The 26,191-nt window shown below is 35.5% G+C and overlaps 1 long non-coding RNA gene across 2 annotated transcripts; it reads right to left on the reverse strand.

The window, feature by feature from the left end:
- Positions 1-20,637: 20,637 nt before the first annotated feature.
- Positions 20,638-25,680, reverse strand: LOC127879817 (uncharacterized). Of its 2 annotated transcripts, none has more exons than XR_008049246.1 (5): positions 25,589-25,680; positions 23,420-23,496; positions 22,854-23,043; positions 21,851-22,054; positions 20,638-20,976 (listed from the first exon to the last, which is right to left on the reverse strand). It is a non-coding gene; the product is annotated as an uncharacterized LOC127879817 (long non-coding RNA). The 2 variants fall into 2 exon arrangements; XR_008049247.1 differs by having other exon boundaries at positions 21,847-22,054.
- Positions 25,681-26,191: the final 511 nt, after the last annotated feature.

Consider the following 26,191-nt stretch of genomic DNA (forward strand, 5'->3'; position numbering starts at 1 on the left):
TGCGTTTGTAATGCTTGATCAATTTAAGGTTTTTAAATCGTCAAAAAATTTGTCAGCAAATAGAAAGGAAATTATAGGTTACCAGTGTCGTTTTTTTCAAAAGTTTAAGGTGATTAAGCACGATAAAATCAAACAGCTAAAACAATTGTCAAAGCACTTGTACAAAATTGTAACTTCAACTGTCAAATTTCAAACGACAAGTAAAACACCTGTTGAGATTTTATTCAATATTTAATCGACGAGACATTATAATGTCGCCGTGGGCAATTCCATCTTTTACATCGTCAGACTCGTTCTCGATTCATTTATCAAGGGAGGCAACTGATACAAAATTTGATGTCGGAAATTTAAAAAAAAGGATTACACATTAAAGTAGTGACAAATGTATACTGCAATACCGACAAATGAAAAGCAGTCGTACAAATGGCACATGCAACCATAAAATAAGTTTGTAAATATTTATTGCGTTTCATAAATGATGTTTTAAATATGTATGTGTTTTGACACAGTGCGAATATAAAATATTGCCCTTGTTTTAAAGGCTTTTCCAAGTGTCGCGTGATCACCTTCATGATGAGTGATATTTCAATATCCGATTAATGTAAAAATAAATGTTAGCACATATTTAAAGGCAGACTTAATTTCATCATTATAATAGATACAAGCCGGATCGTTTTATCGTATGGCTCATCTTGACTTAATATGAATTACCTTTCCCTCGCCATGGGTTGTCAGTAGTTTGCCATATCATTCATTGACCATATTTAATGGAAGTTACGTTATAACAGAAGTAACAAGAGCCACTGTAATGACCGGTACTGCTTTTTTTATTGACCATATGATTGTCCCCTATAGTTGAATTGTACTGGACGGTTAAGTAATTTCAATTAATACTTCTGTCAGCGATCATTATGCTACGGCTGCGCATATCAAAGTTTCAGCAGTCATAAGTCAAGCGATAAACAAGCATGTTCCGTTGAACAAACGAGCTAATTGCCAACGATATATTATTTAATTGACGTCGAAAAGTGATGTTGTTATATTAATGATAAGTGTACACGCTTATGTTTTATTCACGAACACACCTTTAGAACTGATGAAGTTGGAACTTGGTATGGAAGAACATTATAAAAAAACTCGGCACAACTCTCGTATACGTACATTTGCGCGTATACGCGACATTTTTTGAAGAAATTGCTATAAAAACAAGCGTCTACCAACAGCTAGGCTGAATACAAACACAGAGTTAACGATGTGATTAAACCAGCAAATTAACACTTAAACGTCAACATTGAAACTTTACTAATTGGTTCACAATCAACGAAGTCCAACATGCTGCATGCTGTTTCCACATCAATTTCGAACACAACGTCGTCTGGTGTTTTTTTCCGAATAATTATGGATATGGTCGCGCTACCCCTGCACTGTCACACATCGACACATTCAATATATCTCGCATAACTAATTTCTTATCCAGATCATATTCAATTTCGAAATATATTTGGTATAAATTGTTTGCATGTTTATATTTTTAAATATTATCAAATTATTGTTTTTTCCTTTTGTCGCCAATGACAACTTCGACATTCAATAAAGCGCTTCCACAAAATGAAACGAACCCGGAAGGTGATGTAACACGTAAATAATTGACACATGCGGTGATATTCAGCACGCGCGGTACATGTTATAACATAGTGACAAGTTAATGGTTTTTATTGGTTCTTCTGTATTTTGCGAACCCTAACCGATCATATTTAAATGAAAAATACACATTTACGTGAGGTTAACATGTTTTTGGAAATGGACCGCTGTGGTCAATCATTCCAGAGTAAATGTCTGAAGAGATATTACGTGATACTAAGTTAACCGTTGAAAACCTTAAGGACATGAACGGGATTGTTCAAATGCACTTACAATACGCTGATCAATGAGGAATTTTTATCACGCCATTTCTGACATCAAAATGTGACAACATTTCTCGGTTTGACATTCCGTCACCAAACACTTATTCGGTGGACTCACCGCGCACGCGCCTCACGGGTGACTGCGCCGATCGATGAATTGACTTCAAATAAACCATTTCGCACGTAATACCAACAATCATGTGCTACCTTCGTCGTTACCGAAAATTGGCATACTAAGCTCCTAACTGACAATCATAATAAACGTGTGCTAAATTGAGGCTTGTTTTATTAAGCTCGAGGTATTCTTGTTGAAACGTTCACAACGCCAGTCTCCTTGATGTTTGAGAAAGAACAATAGTGTGGATGCTTTCGATGAAAGGCTCTATGAAAAGTAAAATGAGGGAATTAAAAAAGTAAATGGAAGTACGTAAAGGAAGAGAGGGAATTACGAGTCCCCGGTTCATGCAACTTTTTATGACCACCTAGAGAAATGAAAAGGAAACTTTGATTGATAATAATCTACTCATAAAAGGTAAGTTGTTGCCTTTATTGTCATTATCTTTTATATTGTAATTGCAAAGATATTTCATTGACCGCATCTAACAGATCTTTTGATCATTGAAATAATGTTCTTTTTTTAAGCTTAAATAAAAAACTGTTTGCGGATTTTGTGTTTTTTTCAATTCGCTTGCGGGAATGTTTAGAAGAATTTTAATCAACAACTGGAAAGAAATGTTGAATGAACAACCTTGCGTCGAATTTCTCAGGCAAGTGACAAAAACATTTCTTTTCAAATTCAAGCAACAATAAACAACACTATCATAAAATAATCTTAATAAAGACGTGATAATAGAGAAAAAGTATTGGATAATAGAGAAGTTTGTTGATTTGCAAGATATTTACCAATAACAGTTTGACAATAACTACCGTTAAGTAGGCAAACTTGCTAGAGACAACAAGTTATGTAATTTGAGATTAAATAAGGGCATCTTTTATATTGCATTTGAATCCTATCAAGTACATACTTGTTCTGACTGACACAATATAATGATTTTGGAAAATATCGACAATAGAATTCAGGACAACTCCTTGTGAAAGCGTGTGCGTGCGTGTGTGCGCCTGAGAGTGCGTCTTTGTGTTCATCAGCGTAGTGTACGTTTGTTCGTTCGTGTGAGCGCGTGCGGTTATTAGTCAAATTGACATCTTGCATATGGAATATAAACGGTTACACATATTTAAGATTATTTTTATTGGAGATTGCAGAACTTAGCATACAAGGTAAAACATAATTTTAAGAATATATTCTTTTCACATATTTTGATATGTATTGAAGTTTGTCATTAAATGCTTTATATTGATAAATGTAAAAATTGTATCTAAAAAGCTCAAGATAAAGACAAGAATAAAATTAAAGAAAGAAAAACAGTAACCCTTATCTGGGCTCGAACCACTGGCCCCTGGAGTAAGTCTAACGCTTAAACCACTCGACCAGCCGTGCTTATACAAGTATAAAAATATTTTATACTTTATATAAACAATCATTGTAGTGTCACAAAATATAACGACACTAACATAACTCGCACAATTATATAATCGTGTTGCGTTGCAACGTTTTATAATTATCAGGGTGTTAAATCGTCAAAAGATACATATAATGGATATTATAGAGCATGGTAAATGTTTAGTATCGTAATTAGGTATCCGGAGAAGCGCCCCCCCCCCCCCGGAGAACTGCCCCCTTATTTTAAAGGTGGCGGAGAGGTGCCCCCCCCCCATCAAATCGGTAGGGGCGGAGAACTGCCCCCCCTGTCAGAATTTAGTAGGCGTATATCTTATCTGCCCCCCATCAAATCTGTAGGAGCGGAGAACTGCCCCCCCCCCCGGTGTCATATTAGTTATTAGTTACGTAGTGAAAACAATACTTACGGGTAATTTTACGTTATCGCCGTACACATTTTATCCGGTAACAATTTAATTTCAGTACAAGTATATTACCATTTATCGAACTGAATAACACAAATTGTCTAGAGGCATGTGATAATACTGTTTAAGGCCCTTGGTAAGCATCTGCACCACTCACTATACATGAATGCCATGTAAAAGTCGTGTTTTAATAAGAGCGCGAAACATAGTCGAGATCCACACAGGAAACCGCATACGGGTTTATTATATTGAACCGTCCAAATCCGTAATTGGCGAAAACAAACAAATAAATTATTGTTTTCTGCTTTCATATGGATGGATTAAATTGCATGCTTATTGTTTGTTTTAATTATGGGGAAAATATCTAATATTTCAGCCGCGAAAACTTTTTATTAGCAAAAAGTGATTTGTTTTTCTTTGTTCACATAGACGAAAATCACGTGATTCTCAAGATGCCGAGGCAGGTATTTTTTTGCCGTTTTATAACTTTTATTACTTGAACGACTTTATATTACTTTTGAAATTTCACTCAATTTCCAGACATAATAGCAAGAAAGTTACTGGCGTTATTGCCATTATAATACTCGCTTTATATATAGCCGCGAAATTTCTTTAATTAGGGGGCACTTCTCCGGGTCATCAATTCTGACAGGGGGGCAGTTCTCCGCCCCTTATTAATCAGCAGGGGGGCAGTTCTCCGCCCTATAAAAAAACAATGAGGGGGCAGTTCTCCGCCCAGTGAAAAATCTTTGGGGGGGGGGCAGTTCTCCGGGGGGGCACTTCTCCTAGAGCCTCGTAATTACTCTATGTTTTCGGACACTCTAAGTTTTCGGACACCCCCTTTTTAGCAAAAATAATTATTTTACGTGACTTTTTATTTTCGGACACACGAGTTTTCGTCCGTTATTTATGTCTCTAAGTTTTCGGACAGTATATTTTACAGCGCTATTTTACCAAATTTCGAACCTGTTTTCGATATCTAATGACACTTCGATCATGGGGTTTTACAACCAGATAAACATGATAAAACATTGCGGGTGCATGCCTGAGGGCAATGGACCATTACATTTGCGTTATTGGGTAAATAACTTTGTAAACCGGTATTTAACAATGGTTTCGCCCGATAGCATAAGCGTAATGACAATTACCAGGAGTAGTGCCAATTAACAGTTCAATTATCTACCGCAATGGTACTACCCCTTCTCAGTAAAATTACTGTGACAAATACTAAATGTTTCAAATTGTAATGCAACCTATTACATGTTTTACGAACAACGGAATGTGTTACACAACAACTATCGGAAATGAACAAACAAACAATTCATAGTTTGCTTTTTTTATTGCGTTAATTACAGGTTCATACAAGCGTGTATCGGTACATCACATGCTCAATTTGAACTCGTTGGTCAAAGTATCACCTTGAAGTAACTTTCTGTAAAATAAATTATGCTTTTACAATTATTTAAAATGCAGTGCAAACATGTAAAACTGTAATTTATACTATACGGCATGGTATTTTACAAGCGCGTGCTATTACCGGTAGTCGTTGATACAATTGACGCTATTTTCGAACACTTCCATTTTCGACTCGTTTTGGGACACCTGTATTTTGTTAATATTTTTCGTATCTAAGTTTTCGGACACGAAAAAAATAAATTTTTAAGTGTCCGAAAACATAGAGAAATTACGGTACTCTATTTTTGGACACTATGTTTTCGGAAAAAATACAGGCCCGCACCCAGAGGGTGGGCCCAGGGCCCGGACCCTCCCAGCTGGCTGTTGAGTTATGATTTTTTTTAAGAATGGGCCTACTGCAAATTTTTCTCTCCTGAAACACAGTACACTTTCACTCAATACAAAAGAGCAGACGTGTTTTCTTGTCCCTGTTAAACAAAAGGATTAGCGCTAATTTACTCGCCGGTGGAGACAAGCCCTAAGGCAATGTTTTCTTATCTCCTTGTACCCACATCCCCGCTCAGTCAATTACCCCTTGGGATCTTGAATGCTTGATTAAACAGGTCTTTTGATTGACCAAGGAAAATAAGCAGCGAATGGAAACAACTGACACAGGAGTTCGTAGGTCTGGACGTTAATAATTTGTGAAAAACAAATAATGTTGGAAGCAATAAGGCGGTGATGTTGATAATCGTCTTTGTCTAAGTCCAAGGCCCATTAGTTCGTCAAAAAAAGAACCGGTACGAAACTGACACTTCATCTGTAAGTCATGTAGCTAGACTCACACACCAAATATTGGGTCAATATCTTAAAGCTATTTGAAAAAAAAGGCCGGAAAATGAAATGCCGGACGGATGGACAGACGGACGGACGGACAGTTCGACTGCTATATGCCATCCTACCGGTAGCATAAACATCAGCTCTACATTTGAAAGAGTTGCGTAAAAAACCTCCTAAAAACGGTTGTTATAGTTCGATTGGTCATTGTCGGCTCGGGTACTATTAAATGTACTCCAAACTCTGACTCTAGGATAGGCGCCCCCCCCCCCCGGAGAGGTGCCACCTCAAAGATTTTTCACTGGGCGGATATATGACCCCTCAATATTTTTATTTGGCGGAGAACTTCCCTCTTGCTAAAAATTAGGGGGCGAAGTAATGTCGTCTTGTCAGAATTGATGACCCGGATAAGTGCCCCCTAAATTGTGTCTTCCCCTTAAAGTACACCCTGAGCAGATTGATCCTGCAGGATTTGTCTATTCAGGTGGTGCCATATAAACGAGTGTGTGTGTGTGTGTGTGTGTGTGTGTGTGTGTGTGTGTGTGTGTGTGTGTGTGTGTGTGTGTGTGTGTGTGTGTGTGTGTGTGTGTGTGTGTGTGTGTGTGTGTGTGTGTGTGTGTGTGTGTGTGTGTGTGTGTGTGTGTGTGTGTGTGTGTTGTGTGTGTGTGTGTGTGTGTGTGTGTGTGTGTGTGTGTGTGTGTGTGTGTGTGTGTGTGTGTGTGTGTGTGTGTGTGTGTGTGTGTGTGTGTGTGTGTGTGTGTGTGTGTGTGTGTGTGTGTGTGTGTGTGTGTGTGTGTGTGTGTTAGTGTGTGTGTGCGTGCGTGCGTGCGTGCGTGCGTGCGTGCGTGCGTGTGTGTGTGTTGTTTTTTTCCCTACGAGTATTCGTATACTAAATCACATTGTGTGTAAGTGTGTGTGGAGTTGTACATCCGACTATTCGTTAATATCCTTTTAAATGATACACATGTATGTGCTGTTTATTCTAACTGATCCATCGAGAAACTTGACCGAACGTACAAGTCATGCAGAAACTGCGTAATTGTTTGGTTCAGATGGACGCCCTGCAGTAATGGTATTCTTATAATAGCTTAAGCGTTTATTCCATTTTGAAATGCTGTTGTAAAACTAAGACAGATTTTAACAAACCCTTTGGATAAAAACAAGTTAAACACAATTACAATCGATTTTGTTAACAACTAATCCACCGATACTTTAATACCTAGGTTAAACAAATTACATTTCATAAGATCGGACCACTCTATTGAAGTCATACCATTAATACCAGTGTTATGACAACTCAACTATGTTAAATAATAGGATAAATACTTTTATTATGAGAACGGCAAAATGTGAAGAGATTTCTCGCCGCATTGAAACAGTTTTGATTGAGAATCTAAACATTTGCCGTCTGCGGCGTCTATTAAAAAAAGTTTGTAATCGGTATGGTCATGATTTTAATTAAATGAAACTAATTGAACATTGGCATACAACATGTGAAAATGCTCATTCAGTCCCGGTAAACTATTACTATCAATTCCTAACATTGGGCTCAACTGAAAATGCATATATTCGATGCTTTTCTGCTACAACAACGCCCGGAAATAGCGTGAACATGTGCAATGTCAAGTAATCATGTCATGTCCATACTTTATTATTATTATTATTGTTTGCACAATAATGCAATAAAGTTCGCGAACGGTAACTTACTAATGACTAATATGTCACTTGTTATGTGATTTACCAATAAAGGTTTGTTTCTCACAGCGCGATTCACATATCTATTACCTCATCCCTCATTTGAAGCAAAATACAAAATAACATAAGTAAAATACAAAGATTACGTATGATGAAAACAAGGTGATGGTAGAAGTTAACAAAGAATATAATGATTAGTAGCATACTTCAATTGATAATGACATTGCTCATTCATCAAATATTGCTATAAGGATAGAAGTAAACACATTAAGTATCCATTTAACATTGATATTTATTACAATCCATCAAATCCTATGATAGAAATTATTGTACATAAATACATTTATTTGTTTCTTAATTATTCCGTTAACGATTTGGATTGTTCATTCGTTCGTCCGTCGACTCGACTAGGACCACTCAAGTCATCTGTGGGTCTGGGACTGGCTTTGTCTATGTGTGCGCAAATGGCTGCTGAGGCCGATCTGGGCCCGTATTCATCAACCGATTCTTAGACTTAAGAATAAAGAATAGACTTGGAACCAAGAAAACTGTGTTCAGTGTTTGAATATATACAGGCCTCCACTGGTGATTATGTCATTGACAAACTGTTCTATATGAAGAATAATATAGACAGAGACGTTTACTGCAGAGTTAGCTAAAGAAACTTCAGCGTACAGTATATATAGTATTGACAGACCTGTAGCTGAAGCTAACCCCGTATCGAAAGTCAACCAGAGTCGTAACATATTTATGTCACGCTATAAATCAAAGAAAGCTCATTTTCTTGGATACATTTCTACATATATTGGTGAATGAATATAAATTATTGCATCGAGGAATATTTTAAGGTTCAAATGTTTCAAATGCATCTTACAATAGATGAAAATAACTCTCATCAGTATGAAATTCACAATTTTGACGCCATTGTCGCTTTGTCACGTGACGAGTTTTCATTTGGATACTTTCGGATCGACCTTGACATTTTATGCTGAAATTGTAAACATTGCTTTCGTTTTCTGAAATCTATTATTTGTGATTAACAACTTACGTGTGGTGGATTATTAAGAATGATTTCATTGTGAATCAGGTAGTTTTATATAATATTTTTTTTTGACTTTGTATTGACACTACAATTTGTTTACAAAATAAGCCAGAATAATGAAAATACCGGGAAATGTCATTCTGAATTTGAAAACACTTGAGCACATGGTTTGTTACTAAAACTAGAAATAACGTCATATGACCGTGAAATCTCGGGAGATTCGCATTTCAAGAAAGTCAGTCACATCGCTGTTTTTCTCGATATGTAAGAGCAGAATAGATACATTTTAAATGTTTAAGATAGTATTTTGTGAAAGAATATATCAGTTAAATGTGAAAAATGTCAATCTTTCCAATCAAGTGGTTGATTTGGGCCAACAACTGCATTTAAAAGCTGTTTTGGACCGGTCTTTGTTAACTGTCAACTTTTCGGGAATTTCTGGTTGACTTTCCTAATAGGGTTGGTCCATAACTATAAAGTCGCGCCAGTCAAAAATCATAAAAAGCGACATTTAAAGTTATGGTCGCCAGAACTACTGCAGAGTTTGACTAAAAATTAAAGAAATTCTTGAATATTCTAATTTAAAGAATTTTCTTTATTCTTAGACTTAAGTCTAAGAATTGTTTGGTGAATACGGGCCCCTGGCACGGAATATTCCAGTACAAAGGGGAGGAGTGGGACGTCTCCAGTTGGGCTTGCAACAAGGGCGTTTCGGGCTTGCCTCTTCTCTGCCGCAGTTGTTCTGTTCGCCTCATACATCTTGGCGCCATTGCACATGGAAGAGCACCAGGTGGTGCGATAAATTGCGAATTGTTCTTACGGTAAGTGTCTGGGTTGATTGCAAACTGGAACAGACGAAAGTCCCAATGGGGGCACTTATCCGCCATTTAAATTATTGTGAGGGGGCAGATATCCGCCTACTAAATTCTGACATGGGGCACTTATCCGCCCCTTCAAATTTGCTTGGAGGGCACCTCTCTGCCCCCTTAAAATTAGGGGGCACCTCTCTGGGAAGCACCTCTCGGAGGGGGCGCCTCTCCGGATACAAAAAATCTGCTCAATATCTGAAAGCGTTGCTTAAAAAACCTCCGGAAAACGGTTATAGTAGAGAAAATTCCAAACAAATGTCGGAGTTGTAGACGATTGTGATGGTTAATCTGTGTTGATGAAGGTTAAAGTGAAAATGTGTAGTAGTGATAAACATTTTATTACGAATTTATTATGAAACTTTAGAGAAAATTTGAATTCAAAGAGAAAATAATATTATGGTTATATGTCAGTCATACGTTATTATACATTTCTTTATAAAGTTGTTTGATTTTTAAAGTTTGCTTTCCTTCTTCATCAAACATCACACATTTCTGAAATACAAAGCTTTAAACATCGGTGTGAATTCCACACCAATATGTAAAGCTCTAGACTTCAAAAAGTTGATGATTTACATGATATATTCCATAAATTTATATCACGAAATACGTCTTTAAAGCATAAAAATTCACATTAAAAAGTGCCAAATTAAGAAAACTTGAAATTAGGAAGGGGAGGCCCCTCCCGCACCCTCCCCGCTTGGGCCCCCCAGTCAAAATATCCTGCATACGGCCCTGAAATATTTTATTTTTTTGTGACTATTAATTTTTGGACATACGGGTTTTCGTCCATAATTAATGTCTCTTTTTTGGACAGTATATTTTAATTAGTTATTGCATAAGCTCTATCTCTAATGCCCTCTTGCGGGGTGCAGAAACTTGGCAAAAGGAGGGTTTGAACGGGAGAAATCGTGTATTATCAATGCGATTCACGTGCCGTTCAAGCACTGTTATGTGTTTTTCATATCCATAATCTGGTCTACGCGCAGTTACTTCCCTTCTCCCGCCTTCGATGACTTTCCAAGCATAAATGGGCAACTGAAAAAGCACCAGTTTCCTCATGCATGCAGGAATAATGACTATTTCAATCCACTTTTCAAGTTATACCATCTGCACCCTCTTGACAACAGCTTTATTGCATTGGCAACGTCATTGAAGTTAAGGTTATTTCCTCAACACTTTCAAAAGACTATCCTGTAAATATAAGTGTTTAAATTTACCTTCAACGTTCCTGCTGTAAATTCCAAAATAATTCCTCATTTCTTACTTTGCGCGGCTGCATTTCAACTTTGCATTAATCCACTGTTTAAACACATTTTAAATCGAAAACTGCCTATCCGAAGGTAAAGCCTCGTCATTTCGGATGATGACCGAGTGAGGCATATGTAAAACACAACCTTGAACTGTTTTGAAATAATCGAATTATTTTGTCGATGTCGAATTAACAGAACATTGTTTTTCAATGTTATTTAAAATTATTTTGGAATGTGTGATTTGTTTATGCAATAATAGCGAAAATACACATTTTCTCGGCGCACTCGGGCAGGAACGGATTTTTCGAGCGCCCGCAGATGATCATGCCCTCGAAAACGTGTATTATCCCTATATTGTTATAAATTTAATTAATCTTTTGGGGGCAGTAAAACGTACAATCCTTATAGCCCTTCATTTGCTAAAATGAAATCGCAGTAAACTGCGTGTTCAGATTAACCCATTTATGCCTAGCGTCATTGGCAAACAGCGTAGACCCAGATGAGACGCCACATAATGCGGCGTCTCATCAAGGTCTGCGCTGTTTGCTTAAAGGAATTTCTGTAAGAAATATTCTAAATATAAAAATAAATTTACTAGACATCCCTAATTTTGGAAATAAATTGATCCAATTTAGAAGGATGGGAGAGTTCACTAGGCATACATGGGTTAAAACTACATGTACTTTGTTCTCTAAGAAGAGGCTAGGTGGATACAACTGTTTCGCACTCAAATCTCGAAAGTAATTGTATGTTCTTGCACCCATTAATAGTTTACACACACACACACACACACACACACACACACACACACACACACACACACACACACACACACACACACACACACACACACACACACACACACACACACGTGCAAATGGTGCAAAGTCACTACACTACATTTTCTCCCGGAAACCCACTACCACTAGATCTAGCTATGCCAGCGATTTAATATTTGGAAAAATTATGTCAAATGGGCTGCTTTACTGAACGATGATTTTATTATTTCAATTTAATGTATTTTATCAAACTTATATTTTACCATGTTACCCACTACATACACGCTTCTGAAAAAAAAACACCGGGTGAATCACTACATTTATACACACTAGTTTGTCACTACATGTACACACACATTTTCCCAGACAACTCACTACTTACAATTATCTCAAAATATAACTACTGGACGCTATGAGTTTCAAGCAATACTTATTAGATTGATCAGGCAAACAAAGCCATTTATACACGCACTTGTTCAAAATCTCGATATTCCATGAAGTATAATTAGTAGATATACAGCTTGGTGTCAAACCGTTCCGATCCGAATACTTAAATATGATTTTTTGTATGAAACAGTCATTACTACAAGACAAGTCTAGCTCTGATCACGACTATATATATATAATATATATGTTGCATATTTTAGATTCTAAGAGGATCCCCATTTACAATTATATCGAATGAATAATGCTTGTATAGTCACTTTTATCATATCCGGATTTTACTGGAAACACAGTTTGTCATTGTAATGAATATAAAAATATACACCAACTTCGGTCGCAATTAGCAGTAATAATATGCTATTCTCACAATATATTTTTACATATTTAGAAACGATGGAGGAATACCATTACAACGGTACCAAATAATGTATGGTCGGTTGGAAAAAATGTTGCTTGTATAACCCCTTTATCTTCCCGGGTTTTCCTTAATACATTGTTTTGTGTAAAAAATCATATTAATAGGCCGACTTTGGCCGCCCTAATATTATACCGACAAACACTATTTTTTACATCGTTAGAAACCTCATATGATCTTCTTTACAACGGTAGCATTTTATTAATATCGAAATTTATAATAATGTTTGTATAACCACTTTTACCTTTTCCGGGTTTTCCTTTAGGCATTTTGGTGTGTAAAAAAACACCCTCACAATAGGCCGACTTTGACCGCGATTTACAGGCTAACTCTTCTGACCCAGCCATACACTATTTTTAAATTGTAAGAAACTTTTGAGGTTCTTCTTTCCAACGGTACCATTATTATTCATATCGGACGAATAATAACCTTTTTTTACATTTTCCGTGGTTAACCTTAAAGATTTCCGAGTTTTCCGGATATTTCCGGGTTTTATACCTCGCCTACCATTTCCTAATGAGCCGTCCACATTTTTTTCAGATGCTTCATATCTAAATGTCAACCATTCCTTTGCAATTATCCAAATATTTCTATCAACATCGAAGCGTCATCAAGTTTAAGGCATTTAGACTGTCAAAATACATTGGAGTACATTGGCAAAGTTAGATCTCTTTACCAAATACCCCAGTAAAATATAAAATATTATGTAAATGTACTGCGCTCAAGAATGTGAAAACGTCAAAAACGACAGTAATAATAATAAAAAAAGACAACACGCATTTTTATATTAACGTATAACACAACTTTAAAAGATAAGTTGCATTAAGGATTATTGATACACGATGACATTTGGTTGATATTTTTATTTTAGTCAGAACTTTCCGAATCCTAAAAAGTCATTGATATTTTTGTAATTTCAAATCATAAAACGTCATCGTACGTCGTTCAATAACCTGGGCGATGAAATAAACCATTAAGCGGAAACGGTAATCCATAAGTTGATATGGATAACGGGTGATGCCAGGATGTTAATAAACGTGTATTATTTTTTGTTTGAAATAAAATTATCAAATCTTATACAACCTAACTTAATGTACTTGATTAAAGCTCATACATGTATACAGTCATACTTATTAGCAATTAAGCCAAGCGGTTACGCATTTGACTGAAGATCCAAAGAGCCTCATTTTCTTCAATTGTTTTTTTTCGCAACTAAATGTTCTTCTTAAAATACTTTAATTATAAAAACATTTGTTGTACATCATATATTGATAATCCTTTCGATGCATTATATATTATTTTATACACCTATTAAAAATCGGATTTTGGGGCAAAATCGGGGTTCGAAGTACCCTTAATAAAGAGGGCTGAAATCTCTAAACTGTTCAAATACGTTAATGTACGTACGTGAAAATAAATTGCAAAGCATAAAAATAACTATATAATGTGAAAAACGTTCAGAAAGAACCTTGGTACACAATCAGCAGTACATGTATATGTTATATTTTAATTAACCGTACACAACGTGTTTTTATTTTGCTTTTTAACATTATCTTTGCATAATTGCGTACAAGTAGTCTGGTACAATCTGGCCAAAATATTTATTAAAAAAAATCACAATAATTAAAATGTGAAATTGAATTTACTGGATAAATAGTCACGTTCTTTCATTAATCTTAACGTGTTTGTTTCTTTAATCCAACGTTTAGTTATTTTACGATCATTTTGGCAACACAATATGAAACTACTACACCCCGATCAGAGATCTTTTAATTTGCAGTTGTTTGATGCCTATCCTTATACTATGTGTTGTAACTTGTCATGCGCAACTCAATTATGTATAAAGGTTTTCATAAGATAACAGTAATTTGCAAACTTCTCAGCACAAATCTGTAAATTTTACAAAACAATTTGAGTAAAATATGTGTTTATAATGAACATTGAATATCGATTTTAGAACGAAAATGAATGAGCATAGATTTTATTCAAAATGTATGGTTATTTTCACCTATTTTTGCAACATTTTTATTTTGCTTTGTGAACTGTTGTACTTAAATAATTGTATGCAAGTCTGGACATAGAATTTTAGTTTATGGTGACCATGTAGACACAAATTATTTCCCAAAAAGTGTTTTCATTGTTACTATTAACATAGTTGCGATCTTTATTTTAAAATGAAATCTTAAGCAGGAGAATGGCCATGAATGAAAGATCGGGAAAAAGGGTATTCCATCTCTCATAATCATTGCGTGTAATATCGTGTTATTCCGGTGTATGTTTGAGAGCCATGGACATCACAAACAAAGCAATACTAAATCGTCTCCATGACGTTCTGTTTGAGAAGTTGATGTCCATCGCATACAGCGGTCTACCGTTATAAGGCGGACTCACGTTCTTATTATAAATCAAAGGTAAGCGCTTTTTTATATAGATTATTTTTTTATTCAATCGACATACGTATCAAACGATATAACCATGCTTCGTGTCTTATTACTGTTCACTGAATTTCAAATTATTTACCGTAATAGTTTAAATAATTAAAATGCGTGTGAAGACATTTTTTATTGTAATTCACGTTGTAAAAAGCTGCATAGCAGATCGCCCGATAAGTCGTTCTGTCAGCTTAAACAAACCGAAGCATTCAATTAACATTTTGCAAAATGTTGTTAAATGTTAAAATCAACACATGTCATACCACGCTGTATGGATAATTAGGTAGACACCCACTGTATGTAAATATATATGTTCGTATTATAAAATATTGGCTTAAAGTTGTTAATAGTAAACATATTATCATGCAAACTGTGTATAACCAAGCAATCAATGTTTGTAATAAACGGTTTACAAAATAGGTATCTTATGTACAAAAAAGTTGTTAAATGATTATTGATTTTCTAATACATTCGAAAATGTAAATACGATTAGTACAAATTCGTTTTTATGTGAATTTAAATGTAGAATTATAGAAACATTTAAACAAGAATGGTTTGACAATATGAATAATAGTTCAGTTTTAGATTTGTATAGGGTACTCAACACATCACTAGAATATGAAACGTACTTAGATTTACTGACAAAAAGAGAACTTCACTATACTGCTGCCAAAAAGTTTGCGTACATACATACCCCAATGTAGTAAATTCCAAAGTTGTATGCCAGTGTTGTGACTTGTCTAGTGTGTATGCCAATTTCATGACTTACATAGTGTGTGTGCCACTGTAGTGATTTGCATAGTTTGTATGCCAATGTAGTAACTTCCAAAGTTTTATGCCAGTGTAGTGACTTGCCTTGTGTGTATGCCAATTGCATGTCAATGAAGTAACCTATTTAGTTTGTATGCCAATGTAGTGACTTGCCAAGTGTGTATGCCAATTTTATGACTTACATAGTGTATGTGCCACTGTAGTAACTTGCATAGTATGTATGCCAATGTAGTAACTTTCATAGTTTTATGCCAGTGTAGTGACTTTCCTAGTTTGCATCACTGCATGCCAATTTCATGACTTACATTGTGTGTGTGCCACTGTAGTGACATAGTTTGTATGAAAATGTAGTAACTAACTTAGTGAGTGTGTATGCCAGTGTAGTGACTCTCCTAATGTGTATGCCAATTTCATGACTTACATTGTGTGTGTGCCACTCTAGTGACTTATATAGTGTTATGCAAATGCAGTACCTTCCAAGGTTTTATGCCAGTGTAGTGAATTGCCTAGTGTGTATTACTGCATGCCAAATTCATGACTTACATAGTGTGTGTGCCTCGGTAGTGACTTGCATAGTTTGTATGAAAATGTAACTAACTTAGTGTGTATGCCAGTGTAGTGACTCGCCTAATGTGTATGCCTATTTCATGACTTACATTGTGTTTTTGCCACTGTAGTGACTTGTATAGTGTTATGCAAATGTAGTACCTTCCAAAGTTTTATGTCAGTGAAGAGGCATGCCTAGTGTGTATCATTGCATGCCAATTTCATGACTTACATAATGTGTGTGCCACTGTAGTGATTTGCATAGTTTTATGCCAATGTAGTAACTTCCAAAGTTTTATGCCATTGTAGTGACTTGCCTAGTGTGTATGCCAATTTCATGACGTACATAGTGTGTGTGCCACTGTAGTGATTTGCATAGCTTGTGTGCCAATGTAGTTACTTTCATAGTTTTTATGCAAGTGTAGTGACTTGCCTAGCGTGTATGCCAATTTCATGACTAACATAGTGTGTACCACTGTAGTGACTTGCATAGTCTGTATGCCAATGAAGTAACTAACTTAGTTTGTTATGCCAATGTAGTGACTCGCCTAGTTTGTATGCCAATTTTATGACTTACATAGTGTATATGCCACTGTAGTGACTTGCATAGTTTGTATGCCAATGTAGCAACGTCCAAAGTTTTATGCCAGTGTATTGACTCGCCTAGTGTGTATGCCAATTTCATGACTTACATAGTGTGTGTGCCACTGTAGTGACTTCCATAGTTTGTATGCCAATGAAGTAACTATCTTAGTTCGTTATGCCAGTGTAGTGACTTGCATAGTTTGTATGCCAGTGTAGTGACTTGCCTAGTGTGTATCCAAATTTCATGACTTACATAGTGTGTGTAATACATACGCAGGCGATAGTATTAATGATGTTCGCAATAAAATTACGAGCGCACGCTTTAGTTACTATGTGAGACCGATAGCTATTACGTGCGCATGCGATAGCTATTACATGTGCACACAAGAGTGATAACGTGCGCAATAATATTACCCACCGCTATTAAATGCATATACAAATTGACATGAGTCGTGATGTAATCTGCTTGCTATGAGTTTTTTAAACTAACAGCGGTGACGAATACCACTGGGGCAGCCTTGCGCAGACGCCGTACGTTTTCCGCATAGATTGCACTATATGAGGGCAATATGATTTAAAATCACGTACTATTTCACAACTTCATCATTTTCATAAATATACAGATTTTTTATTTAAGACTCAAAAGAATTATATAGCGTATATACAATTATATTATTGTCAAAAACATCAAATCAATCACAGTGTTGACAACACTTAGATGACCAGGTAGAGTAAAACAATTTTCTAGCTGAAGATGTCTCACAGTTTAGTAACTTGTATTTTAGTATCGGATTCAGACTCTAAATGTTTGTGAAAAGGGACGCAGGATCCAAAACAAAGCTTATTTTTATTTTTTGGCAACCGACCATCGAAAACAGTGTGACCCATCACTGAGGACAGTGTGATCCATAACTGAGGACAGTGTGACCTGTCACTAATGACAGCGTATTATAGGTCGACATGTCTACATGTATTTAAAATATGTCTTAAGTTAAAACATGTAAATATACATTTGCATTGCAATGTTGATAAGCAAGCTTTTAACAGACGCTATATCCTTATGTATGTTGGTTTGGTGGCTGCTTTCTGACATCTTATAGGTGTATAAGCAGGTTTGAAGGACGCCAACACATCACGCCGATGGCTCCGACCCTAAACGTTTTCTAGCGCGTCTATACAGCGCCTGTAGAGATAACGATGCCAAAGATGTGTTTCTACGGCGTTTCATACGCACTCTCTTTATAGCCTCTTGCAAAAGTCATATTCAATGCATTTGAACGGCGACCCTATTTGAAATAAGGTCAAAGTAATCGCGGCGACATGGCGCCTATGCCTAGTCGCTGCGCCAAACGTTGCCGGCGACTGCATAACGAGCACCTTTGCGTTCTGTGTATATCTTGGAGGTCGTGAGTGCGCCATGCAAAGACCGATATGCTGAAACTGGGATATAATGGTTCAGCGATATTAAGAGAGCTATTTCATAAGTGATAGTAAATACGCGAGTACGCGATAGTTATCACGTGCACACACTTAAATTATTATGTGCGTTACACTATTATAACGTGCGCTCTTGATAGTATTACATACGCGGGCGATAGTATTGATCATGTTCGCAATAAAATTATGAGCGCACGCTACAGTTACTGTGTTAGAATGATATAGCTAATACGTGCGCATGCGATAGCTATTAAGTGTGCACGTAAGAGTGATAACGTGCGCATGCAATAGCTATTAGATGCACACGCGATAGCTGATCAATGAGAATAGGTGTTCGTTAATTTTTACTTAAGCTTTTGAAGTATTTATAAAATGATTGCTTATCACATAGGGTACGATTTTATAAAAGAAATATTTAACTTCATAATTGTAAAGGATTGTTAATGTGACACTTCGAGTGCACAGAACATCATTTGCAGTAGTGCATCGTTTTGAATAATATATATATATATATATATATATATATATATATATATTTATATATATATATATATATATATATATATATATATTTATATAGAAAACAAGAGCTGTCACCATAGGATAACTTATGCCCCCTATAAACGCTTGATAGAAGTTATGAGCTTTGTTCGAAACATAAACGCAGATTTTGAAACTTAAACGCGGACCCTAAGTTCAAGGTCAAGGTCACAGGGGTCAAAATTTGTGTGCGTATGGAAAGGTCTTGTCCATATACACATGCATACCAAATCTGAAGGTTATATCTCAAGGGACATAGAAGTTATGAGCATAATTCGAAAAATAAACGCAGATTTCGAAACCTTAACGCGGACCCTAAGTTCAAGGTCAAGGTCACAGGGATCAAAGTTTGTGTGCATATGGTGCCTTGTCCATATTCACATGCATAGCAAATATGAAGGTTATATCTCAAGGGACATAGACGTAATGAGCATTTTTCGAAACCTAAACGTAGATTTCGAGACCCAAATGCGGACCCTAGGTTGAACGTCAAGGTCACAGGGGTCAACATGTTTGTGCGTATGGAAAGGTCTTTTCCACATACACATGCATACCAATTATGAAGGTTATATCTCAAGGGACATAGTAGTTATGTGCATTTTGAGAAACCTTAACGCAAAGTGTGACGGAAGGACAGACGGACGGACGGTCCGATCACTATATGCCCTCCTTCGGGGGCATAAAAATCGATTATCGTTAAAGGCACTGTAGTTGCGTATAGTTTTTCTTTACACGGTTATTATAATAGCAAAATTCATGTTCGACTGCAGACGTCTATCGCAAAACGGACCTTATGATTATTTTTTTCCTTACGATACCTATTTTAAAAAATTTCTATATTTGAAGTACCCGTTAATATATTAAAGACATACAATCAATTAAATGTAAATGAAAGATTTGGATATATCTGGCATTCAGCGAGTGACCTTCATTTATAAACTTGACAGGCTGCATCATCGAATGAGCAACCAACTATACAAGATATATATGTACATTAATATACAATATGAACTTAATCCGTAATAACTCATAACAATAAGTTACTGTATTTATTATTGATTTTCAGATACATGTTAATTATTCGATTGTGTATATTAATCAGTAGAATGCAAATTGTCAAATAGTCAAATAATATCAATCTGTAATTCAATTCTATCCGCAATTGTATAGAAATACTGTGTAAGTGTAAAAAAGACCGAATAGCCAAAACATCAATTATTATTCAACTAAAACTGTTTTTATTTAATATTAATTTATTGACTGTTGAAACACTTGAATTCAAATGAACAAACATTTTGCGCAATACATATGCAATTTTGAAAACTAGCCCAGGAAGTTATATTTATGACAAGTGATTTTAATTAAAAAAGATTAGACAATACTCATCTTAGATATCTGATTCATTTTGAACAGTAACTTTATACAACATAGAGCAAAATGATTAGAAAAGTACACTGTATTTGATAAATAACTAACTCGGTCAAAAAAGCAACTAAACTGAACAGTCGTTAAACATAAGCTACACAAAGGAGTCACTGATCAGAATCGGGAATAAAATTTTGCGGACACATTTAGTAATGAGGCTTCATATTGTGTTTTTTTAATGAGGCAAGCAGTAGTTGTACACAATATTTGATTCATATAATTTCATAGTTGAGCAGGTAATTTTACATTATATATTTATTAAAGCAGTCAACAAAGCCTCATCCTTGAAAAGAAGCAATTTATTGCAGCATATAGTAAATCGACCAGTGTGCCATGACACTGGTATAAGGCAACAACATATTTTGTTTTTATTTAGATTTTTCAGTCATAAAACGGTTTTGTTTAAATGTTGTATCACTGTCAATGAGATGAATTGTAAGTCTTCAACTTGATGTACAAGCTCTGCACACAGATGTATTCCAGAAAGTAGGCTTTATGGAGGTCGCCTTTAGTGCTGCTCTAGATGGGGAACTGATCATGTGTCAGTGGTTCCCATCTCCAGGGCATCTGGCCTTTTCATGGGCGCTGGCAGTGACTTGGGCGCTACCAATCGAGCCAACTGAAGGGTGAGCACCTGTTCCAGCAAGATCCTCTCCCTGCACTTTCCATGAGCACTGCACATGAAAACTGACACAAAAACTGCATGAAATATTCATTTTATTTCAGTATTTGCCTTATAATAAGACACTGAAGATATGAACATCAGATTCTGTAGTTGAAAAAAGATGCACACTCGTTGAAAACAAACCCTTTTCTTTTTAAATTAAAAAAGGGTAATAATTATAATTAATTGCCAGGAGAAAGTGATGGGCCTTTTTTGAAGCGTAAAGCTAATGATGGTGTCCTAATGATAAATCACATAAAGTAAAAATACATAATATGTCACTGCCAGCGTATATTGCGTATGTGTGTGTGTGTGATAGAGAAAATGTCAAAAAATTAATAACTATTTTAATATGAATATTAAATATCACACACTATGACAACATATACTATTATTTGTATAATTTATATGCACATTATGTAAGTTGCTGCTTATATGGGATCCCCACCAGGATTTGAACCTGGATTTCCTCTCCATATGGAAAGGTGTGTTTGCTTACACTATAAGGATTTTTCCAGTAACAGCAATATTGTTTACAATTATTTCTGTCAACTACATTTACTATTATCAACTAGTATAAAAATGTAAAACAAACAGATAAAGTCAAATACATGTACATGTGTACAAAGTACACGTGCTTGGAAAGTGGAATTATTTTATCCCAAATTTATTCAAGAAAGAGTAATGTACAAAAACATTATTTAGCTTAATAATAAAATTAACAATAATGTTACAGATATAAACACTAAAATTGTTCTTTTCAAAGTTTCCATGATAAATTAATTAAGAATACATCAAAATTTACATTGGCTAATGTTGCTACTGATGATTCAAGGGAAAACAATTTTTAATTTTCAACAACTAAACAGTTTCATGTACTCGTAACTACATACCTACCAAGCAGTTAAGGTGTGCTGGTTTATATTCGCCGGCTGAATGCCCGTTTCTTACATCACAAGCTGAATGTTGACTATCATCTTCTGTATGTAGTTGTAGCCTTGGGGAAGCCATCATTGGTGATGGAACCCGAGAAGTTAGCACACAACTACTCCGCAGGGAATCTGCCAGGTGGCTGGACAAAGGTGATGGGGCAATGCACATCTGTAATTGTTATGTTTAAGTTTATGGTTTATACAATATGAATATTTTACACCGCACTTATAACTGAAATCAAACACAGTTTGAACTGGATATATATATACGTGTATATGCTTGCTTATTTGCTATTGTTAGTCCAAACATTAACATATGAAAAATGAAATAATTTAATGTGATGTTTGAACTCCAGGAATGATCTGTATCTGAGATGTCTTCTGTGACTTGAAGCCACAATCAATCCAACATTAATTTTTATTTAAAATAAATCGCCAGTTATAAAGTCTATGACAGTTATACATTGAAGTAATTAATCATCTAAACGCTTCATACATTTTTAAACCAAACCAATAAACTTTTCTTATCAATACCTTATTACAGTACATGAACTAACTACAAGACGAGAATCTAAAAAAACTACTGACCACCAAAAATGTCAAAACATATTTACAAACTCAACATTTGAGTGTTTTGGACAAGTTCTTCCTCGGATAAAATAAGAAATGTGAAGTAGATGCATTTACGCATATAGTACTGTACATATTTTTCTAAAATATTTAACTCATTACAATTAATATATTATCAAAACAAAAAATGCTTACACTATTTGTCTCTAATCATAAGAAACATTAAAAACATTTACTAACACATGTTCCATATAGGTGAAAATACAATACAAAAATTTTAGGTTTCAATTCACTCTTATTAAAATATAATAACATTACGAACAGCTAAACTAAATAATGGTCTCACAGTGACAAATGTATATATAACAAGTATTTAATCATTTTGTTATAAAATGTACCTTGTTGGAATGATATGCCACACTCTTTAAAAGGCAAACTTTTTGCGGTTTGTCAGATCCGAGCCAAATATTTGCACAGCGGTTACCTCATGACTCTCAATCACATCTCAGATGATCTGTCCTCTGACAAAGTGCCGGAGGGCTGTCTGGGCTAACTATGGTGACCTTAAGCCGAATCGAACGTAGCTGCCTAGAAGGTAACCGATGCAGACTCATCACTGTACATGTAACAACATGACATAAGAAAACAGATTGAGCCACATACATTAATTTTAAAATGTAAACATTGTGACTGTCACTGTCATGCAACTTGTGCATGTGAGGTTGATCAACCAGTTCCAAAATAATAGAACTAGCTGGATGTATATGTAAACCTTTTTTTTTCAACATGTTTCACACCAAAGAATATCTTGCTCCAAGCTGTTTTGCACCTCCATATGTATAAATTCCTTCTTTATTTGAATCTAACCTTTGAATGTGGGGTTTATGGACAAATTCCATATAAACTGAACTAGCCTGAGGTACATGAAATCTTTTTTTTCAAAAGGTTTTACAGAAAAGAATACCTTTATCCATGTAGTTTTGAACTCCATGCGTCAGTTCTGGATGTAGGCCATCTGGTTCAACATCTTAGTCGTGGACACTGCAGTCATCAAGAACTGTATAATATTATTATAACAAGGGACAAAATTGTCACAAAACCAGGTTTTCATTGTGAAAAAAAAATCTGATAAAGGGAGAAAACTCAAACTGAACTTTTGAAATGAACAAACAAAACTAACCCCCTTTGTAAGTTTGTTTTTAAAAAAAATCTATTTTTAGTCGTGGCGACCTTGACATTGGAGATATTGACGTGATTCTTTCGTGCGACACGCCGTCCCATGATGGTGAACAAATGTGCCAAATGATTTTAAAATCTCACAATGAATGACATAGTTATGGCCAGGACAAGCTCATTTATGGCCATTTTTGACCTTTGAACTCAAAGTGTGACCTTGACCTTGGAGATATCGACGTAATTATTTCGCGCGACACACCGTCCAATGATGGTGAACAAATGTGCCAAATGATTTTAAAATCTGACAATGAACGACATAGTTATGGCCCGGACAAGCTTGTTCCGCCCGCCCGCCAGCCAGCCAGCACGTCAGCCAGCCAGCCCGCCCGCATTCGCCAATCTAATAACCAGTTTTTTCCTTCGGAAAACCTGGTTAATTTTTCCTTCGGAAAACCTGGTTAAAAACCTGGTTAAAAAGTAATATCTTATTTAATTAGGACAGTGAAAAGTCAAACTGAGGACAGTGTAGCATTCAAATAGGGACACGCAGCAATGCAATGCGGTGTAGTTTTATGTGACCCATCCTGTTCAATTTAAGTGGATAACTGGCACATATTGCAGATAACAGTTTTTATGAGCCCCACTTTAAAGGGGCCTTTTCACAGATTTTGGCATTTTTTAACTTATTCATTAAATGCTTCATATTGATAAATGTAAACATTGGATCGTAAAAGCTCCAGTAAAAAATCAAGAATAAAATTAAAAAAAGGAAAAGAACATGGCCCGGAGCAGGTTTCGAACCAGTGACCCCTGGAGTCCTGCCAGAGTCCTGAAGTAAAAACGCTTTAGCCTACTGAGCTATTCCGCGGAGTACACATACTTGACGTATTTTATACCTTATATAAGCAATATTCGTAGTTTCACAAAATTTAACGACAAAAACAGAACTCTCCAAATTATTCAATCGTTTCGCGTTGCAACGCTTTATAATTTTTAGGTTTTAAAATCGTCAAAAGATGCATATAATGGCTATATTAGACCATGGTAAATGTTCAGTATTACTGTTTCCTCACAAATATCATAACTAAAACGAAAATTTGCGGATCTGAAACAACTTTTTTCAATTTTGTCAATTAACCAAAGCGTGAAAAGATCCCTTTAAAGACAAATTTAATCCCTTGGCCAACAATATACATGGCACAGACAAATTCATTCTTTGAAAAGCTCAATACCTTATAAACATTAGAAAAAACTTTTTAACGCATGCCACAATGTTCAAAGAGTATTGTCTACATAACAAAATGACAAATATCCAAAAAATTGTCACAGATTCAAACAGAAATATGTCCAAATGACACAGGTGCCCTACATTCCACTTATGTCTGAAAACTCCAATAATGTCAAAACATGTATTATCATTACTCACATATCCTTAAAATATAGCTTTCAGTTATAATTTTTGATTGTCTCAGTGGTAACATGTTTGATTTTGTTACCAAAAGTATATAGTCAAAATTCCTTGGACCAGTTTTATTAAATATAGTAATTATAGTCCTAGGCTATGACAGATTTTCACACAATAGTATTCATAATGCCTTCAAAAATTAACACACTACTTAATACAAAGTACTCATTCACAGGGCTTTTTTTCCTATTTTTGTGGAGCGGCCTTGGCCCCAACCCTCCTTTTGTGAAAAAAGAGTCGCGAACAGTTCAAAATTGTGAACAAATGAGTCAAAAACTGTTCAAAATTGTGAAATAATGAGTCGTGAACTTTCTTAAGTTTTGAAAATTTGAGTCACAAACTTCTTGAAATTGTGAAATTTGAGTCGCCAATTTCTCAAATTTGTGAAAAACGCCCATTCTCACAGAAGGAAAAAGCCCTGATTTAGCTATCTATGATGCATGTTGTTTTATCACCATGATCCGTACAAATTATTTATCTCAGAGTCCTCACTTCTTTGAGTATTGCAGACTGCCTGAGCTGGGTAATGTAGTCAAGTGAATTTCTCCAAGCTCCGACATCAGTGTATAAAGCAAACTTGTCCTGAAGATTAAAAAATGTATTACTAAAACACATAAAAAATACAAATTATACTCATGAACTTAATGAAGAGCTTGAAAACTGTATAGATCTCATGTCAAATTAATTAATTATGCTGTAATAGCTTGCATAGTGAGTACTGTGTAGTGACTTGCATGGTATGTAATGGCTTGCATAGTGTGTACTGTGTAGTGACTTGTATAGTGTGTACTGGCTTGTTGCATAGTGAGTACTGTGTAGTGACTTGCATAGTGTGTACTAGCTTGCATAGTGTGTACTGTGTAGTGACTTGCATGTGTGTACAAACACTCAAGCCACTAGAGCCTGCATTGTCATGGGTTATCACTTTGGGAGCCAACAATTAAAGCCTCTATAACGCTCACAGTCAATGAAAATTTTGTAAAGTATTTCGTAAAATAAAGTAAACACCTTAAAAATCAGTGTTCCTTATAGCAATAGCCACAATTTCAATGCTGGATGTGGTATGATAACATATATTTTGTAGATACAAAATGC

Source organism: Dreissena polymorpha, chromosome 4, assembly GCF_020536995.1.
Source record: "Dreissena polymorpha isolate Duluth1 chromosome 4, UMN_Dpol_1.0, whole genome shotgun sequence".
NCBI lineage: Eukaryota > Metazoa > Mollusca > Bivalvia > Myida > Dreissenidae > Dreissena > Dreissena polymorpha.